This window comes from Gymnoscopelus microlampas (assembly GCF_963454915.1).
Source record: "Gymnoscopelus microlampas genome assembly, chromosome: 4".
Lineage (NCBI taxonomy): Eukaryota > Metazoa > Chordata > Actinopteri > Myctophiformes > Myctophidae > Gymnoscopelus > Gymnoscopelus microlampas.
Window position 1 is genome coordinate 6,516,255 of NC_139941.1, and position 5,968 is coordinate 6,522,222.

The 5,968-nt window shown below is 43.5% G+C and overlaps 1 protein-coding gene across 1 annotated transcript in view; it reads left to right on the plus strand.

The window, feature by feature from the left end:
- The window catches only part of setbp1 (SET binding protein 1), a 97,639-nt gene extending 92,145 nt beyond the window's left edge, over positions 1–5,494 (plus strand). The window contains exon 13 of the mRNA XM_084056253.1: positions 1–5,494. This exon is cut by the window's left edge and continues 1,905 nt beyond it. The gene's annotated coding sequence lies outside the window, so the exon portion shown is untranslated.
- Positions 5,495–5,968: the final 474 nt, after the last annotated feature.

The following is a 5,968-nucleotide window of genomic DNA, read 5'->3' on the forward strand; positions in this document are numbered from 1 at the left end:
TCAGAGTTACAGTTACGGGGGTCCTTTAAATTAAAAAGAGCCAGTGACTGTGCTCCACTAAATGGAACAGAGCCTTAATTAGTATAAAATTGGTAAGACGTGGTAAACTGTGAAGGAAGTAAGGAAGAGGCCCGATTTCTTTCCAATATGGCTGCTGTGCATAGAGCCTAGTGTCACCTGGCTTGAGAGACTAAGATGGAAGTGTCTGTTCCTCGCATTCATTCTTTCCTCTACTCTAACATGAGATGCATTTTGGGGCCACGGACCCCCATCAGAAAAAGATGTTCTATCTCTCCTCTCCTCTCCTCTCCTCTCCTCTCCTCTCCTCTCCTCTCCTCTCCTCTCAAGGCAATATGGTGGATGCGACTGTCCCAGATTGTACATAGAAATGTAGCCCACTGTTACCTGCCTTGTACTGTGGGGAACGCCCGGCTCATGTACTGGCTTATATCAAAATAGAGTTGTTGTACCATAGAAAAAAAGTTGTGTATCGTTCTTTTTTGTTTTGTTTTGTTTTGTTTTGTTTTTATAACCAAAAAAACCGACTCAAGACAGGTTTGTTTTTAAGACAAGAGGGGAGCCACATGTATCTGGTTCATTCATAGTCGTGTTTTATACCCAGGGGGCATTACATACAGGGAAAAATATCATATGTGTTATGTTTTTTTTCGATAAACCTTAAATGTGGTTTAATGCACTATGAAAAAGAAAAAGAAAACCCATACACTTAACATCAATCAAATGCAGCGCTTAACATGCTCCTTCCAGCCTTATATGTTTTTTGGCAGTCCATCCAGGGCTGCGTACGCATTGTTATGATCAGCTCGCATAGCGTCGCTGTCAGGTGGAAACCCTAACTCGTCGGGAAATGATACGAAGTTGTTGTTATTGTTTAGTCACAACCTTGTGTTAATCCATTTCATTGGTGAAATATGTAAATAACCTACAGACAGACTTGACCACTTTCACTTTCAAAATGTTCCTAAATAGCAGATCCGCCGCCTCTTTTGCCGTGACACTATTGTACGACGAAGGAGGGCATTCATTCATGTAAAAGCATAAAAAGTTGAAACGTGGAGACGCGCGGTTTCTGCCCGGGAGCGACGGATATGCAGGCTATAACGAACCTAAGCCCACGAAGCCTGAATTGTGATTGGACACTGAAGCAGGGGGAGGGCGGTATCTCCGTCATTCTACACTCTTTAGTTCACCTTTTGGGAAAATGTGTCAACCACCTAAGCCCTATTTTCAAAAATGGAGAAAGCAGTCCATCTTCTCACGCAAGATCGGCAATATTCGCTATATTTGAAAAAGTTCGAACATTTTATTTTTTGCAATACTTTTTGCAATTATAAAAATATATATATATATATATATCTTTGTCTACAGTATAATGCCATGCCCAAAATAGCGATGCCAGGTTGAAAGTGGTTAAAAACAGACAAAACAACAAAAGTAACACAATGATCTACCAAAGTGTCAGTGTCCTGTCCGACGTATGGACGGATGTACCGACCCCGACAACACAAGAGTCTGAAGCAAACGCCATGTTGGCGCCAATGTAACGCATTCTAAACATGCATTCTAGAATGTACCCCTCCTCGGGAACCTTCTTTCTTTGCCAACATGTCAGACCTTTTTCGATGAACTCTATAAACAGTATTTGTGGCTTTAGACGGTTGGTTATCATTTACGCTTTCGCACACAGTTCTTTTAACTTTTTTAAATACTAAAAAAAGATAAACAACAGGTCAGTATTTCTATAGTTTCAGGAGATTTTATTATTTTTTTAGGGGGGGGGGGGTTGTTGGCAGCAGTTGTACTTGTGCCTTATGTTTGTTTCTGTCACCATATTTCATATCTCACTGGAGAAATGAGCTGGTCTCCTAACGGACCCTACTCTTTGCTCTAAAAGGTTTCTATGGTCTGGTTCACGAGCCCTAAAAAAAGTTTATACATAGAACCATCGTACAGGGGTAACACAATGAGTGTGACTGGGCTAGTACTGTAACACCGTCACCCGGTGTTTACATCTTGACCTATACAGTATGTTGATAAGATATCGGTCTCTGGGGATTTCTCAATGCAAGGTATAGCTGCCAGAACAGTCAGCGAGCTCGGTTGCTATCAAATCTACAGTACGGCCTTCTGCTTTGGAAAGCACCTACAGCTCATGCCACCGCCCCCAGTACCAAGGTCCGACTTTTTATATGTAACTCTCTAGTGTCCTATTGGATAGAAAACCAGCAGTACTAGAATTCCTGGTAAGATAAGAATCTATCCTACCGGCTCTAGTACGGCTGGTTTTCTATCCTACCAGGACCTCTAGTACTGCTGGTTTTCTATCCTACCAGGACCTCTAATACTGCTGGTTTTCTATCCTACCAGGACCTCTAGTACTGCTGGTTTTCTATCCTACCAGGACCTCTAGTACTGCTGGTTTGGTGTCCCAGGTCTAATTATTATAGAACACAGGCAGCATATATTATGGGATGGAAAACCAACAGTACCATCAGTCTCCGAACACCACAGTTGGGAACCGTTCCAGTTCTGTCCCTGGTCCAAGATGTTCAGTCCAGTATATAGTCCAGTAGGGTCCATTGGTTCTTAACTATCAGGGGCCTCGGGGGTCTTCTTTGAGAACCAGCCCAGTATATTAACCCGTTCCAGAGGAGTTGTCATAGAAACCACGCTGTCTTACATTGTTGTTTGCTATGCATCAGGCTGTGCCTGGCGATGACCTTAAAAAACAAAAACAAAACAAAAAACTAAAGGAGCTTCTGTGGTCCATCCTTTGAACAAAGAGAAATAAGTGGTCTTATTTACCCGAATTAAAGACAATGAATTCGTGTAACCGAGAATTGTGAATAATAACCAGTAATAATAATAATTTGTAATAAGTTTGTGCAGATAGTGACTATCATTTCGATGGAGAATTATAGTTACTGCAGGCTCTATGCAGTACAGCCTTAAAAAAAAAAAAGAACTGATGTAAAAGTCCAGTGCTGACGTTGTTTTTTGTTTGTAAATAGTGTTAACGTATGTTATGTGCATTAAGCATACATTAATGTGTGTTAATGTACGTCCACCCATCATGCATGGATTCACACAGTCACCCTGCGCCACCCGATACAGTTACAGCTCCCATTCGGTTCAATTTAACACTCAGGATTTCACTGGTGTACGCACCCACCATGAAGAGGTCTCTATTGCTGTCTTCATAGATTCCCTCAAAAAAAAAAGGTTCTATTATGGAACTGTATGGTTCTTTATAACTAATCGGAAACTCTTCTTAGGAACACGCTGAAGTTCTCCTTCGTACTAAATGGCTCACTGCTACGCTAGCTCCTCCTGAGAGGTTTCGGTTGAAAAGTCTTCATTGCTGACCGCGTCCAACCGTGTTTTTAAAGCAGAAATTCACTTGAGTATACAGTATATCACCATTATTACACTTGCTGTGATGTATGGTGATTATGCCGTGGCTGTGGGTGTTTACGGTATTCACGCCAACAACACCTCAGAACTTTTAACCCTTAATTGTTTTCACCCAGTTTGCTCGACTTTCGATAGATAGTCGGTCTAAGAATCAAGGCAGTTGCGTACTAGAACCTTTTTAGTAGGGGTCTCGCGAAGCACTCCACAATGTAGAGAAACTTGTTATTTTTTGGGGAGGGGCCAGAGTGTATCATTTGGTTCCAAATTACACAATGCTCAAACACCAGGAGAATTTAGTCTCCCACACACACACACACACACACACACACACACACACACACACACACACACACACACACACACACACACACACACACACACACACACACACACACACACACACACACACACACACACACACACACGCACGCACACACACACACACACACCCTTGGCCAGATTGATTCAGCTGGTCTCTCTCCAGTCCGCTGTGGTGATGTTTGGGGTCTAGGTGTGTGGTCTGTGTGTGGTGGAGATTACAAGCTCGGCAGCTCACCCCTCCATACTGTGGTCAGCCAGCGGTCTCTGAACCCAAGAGTCAGAGGTCCTTTCTGTCTGTCTGTCTGTCTGTCTGTCTCCTGTCCGTCCGTCCATCCGTCTATCTGTCCGTCTGTCTGTCCGTCCGTCCGTCCGTCTGTCTGTCTCTCCTACCAGCTTGACGCTCCGGTGCCTTCTATCACTGACTAGTATTGTCCAGACCCAGTGCTTATTTGTCTCCGCTGTAGATGGACCGACGGTCGCGGCTAATTTAAGGCTCTAGTCGTACGACAAAGTCGCGCGCCGGAAACAATGCGACGCGCGACCTCGCAACGCAGTCGCGGATGCGACAGGGTTGGGAGCTTGCACGCGTAACCGAGTGGCTTTAACATCCCCTTTAGGCTAGCGAATAAAAAATGTTTGGGCTTCAGTGTCCCTTCCCGCGCGGAAGGAGACACCGTGTCAGCACACGCTATTTCTGGCGCGTCGACACAGCCGTACGACGAAGTATAAATCAGGCTCTGGTTGTGCGTGTTCAACTTTAGACTGACCAGTCCACTACGCTCACTAGGGCAGAAATTATAGGCTACCTGGCACCTCCTTTACAACTCTCGCTGGCGCCGCTCCCTTGGCGGTGTGCGCCACGGTGGCTATAACCCCCTCCCCATATAGGGACGGAGGTGTCACGCGAGACGGAGCCCTCACTCAGATGTACACGTCACTCTCATTCAGCATAAACATTTTTTTTCCTCTCCAAGTTACTAATGTCGTTCAGAGCCGCGAAGCGTCGAGAAAAACAAATAAATCTACTTTTTCTTTGCTAGAGCACAAAGTGAGCTCTTCTACCAGTGTGGGCATCATTTCAGTCTGTAAACATAGTGTAATCTCAAGCCGTTTTTCTAGACTGGGTCCTCTTTTTCGTTTCATTTTGCATGCTGAACTTGATTGTATGCATAACTATTTTAGACGAGCTGAAAGTTGAATTTGAATTGAATTTGAAGACTTGTACATTGTTTGATATGTTTTTTTTGTTTGTTTTTTTTGTAATGGATTTTTAATTCATGAAGCCTTTTTGTACATTGTATGAATATAAAAAAGAAAAAAAACCTTGCAAATATTTGACATATAGAGTAAATACTTAGAGGCGCATGCATATGCATATATCCTTCCCGGTATGTATGTGTAAATGTCAACATATATTTTGTATTTGCAATCGGCTGGCATACAGATTATATGTACACATATACATGTTGTATATATGTATATCCATGCGCACCGGCATGCTTCTTGGTCATGTGTATCTCATGATCGTGTAGGTTTTTATTTTTATTTTTTGTTGATTTTATTTTTTATTTGTGTTGTCTTTTTCATTTCTCTTTCTCAAGAGAGGAAAACGAACGCTGTTGTTTTGCTACTGTCGTGTTGGGCTGGCAGCGTTGAGCACTTATTAAAGAACCTTCCGGTTCTACTCTGTTCATGTTATCATTGTGTGAAATAATAAATGACTTTATTGACAAGATGAGGATGCCGCTGTGCGTTTAAATTTTTTCTCCCCGCGTGGACCGAATACACATGTAATTTACATGCATGCACACACACGTGTCTCTCTCGCACACTCGTGCATGTGTGTGTGTGTCTGTCTGTCTGTCTCTCTCGCTCTCTCTCAGTCAGTCTGTCTGTCTGTCTCTGCCTCTCTCTCTCTCTCTCTCTCTCTCTCGCTCTCTCTCTCTCTCTCTCTCTCTCTCTCTCTCTCTCTCTCTCTCTGCCTCTCTCTCTCTCTCTCTCTCCCGTGGTCGGTCCATCTCTTTTCTCCTCAGTTAAAAGCCTATAGTACCACCACAGTGGCGGGTCTTTTTTTTTTCTTCTTCTTTTTTTTTTTTTTTACACTGTGGGGTGTGGGCAGGGCCGCCAGGCTCCCCTGTCATTGGACGAAGCCCGTGTGGTAAGTGGCCGCGCCATTGGCTGCTGCCAAGTAGTAAAATTCTTCTGTTACCAT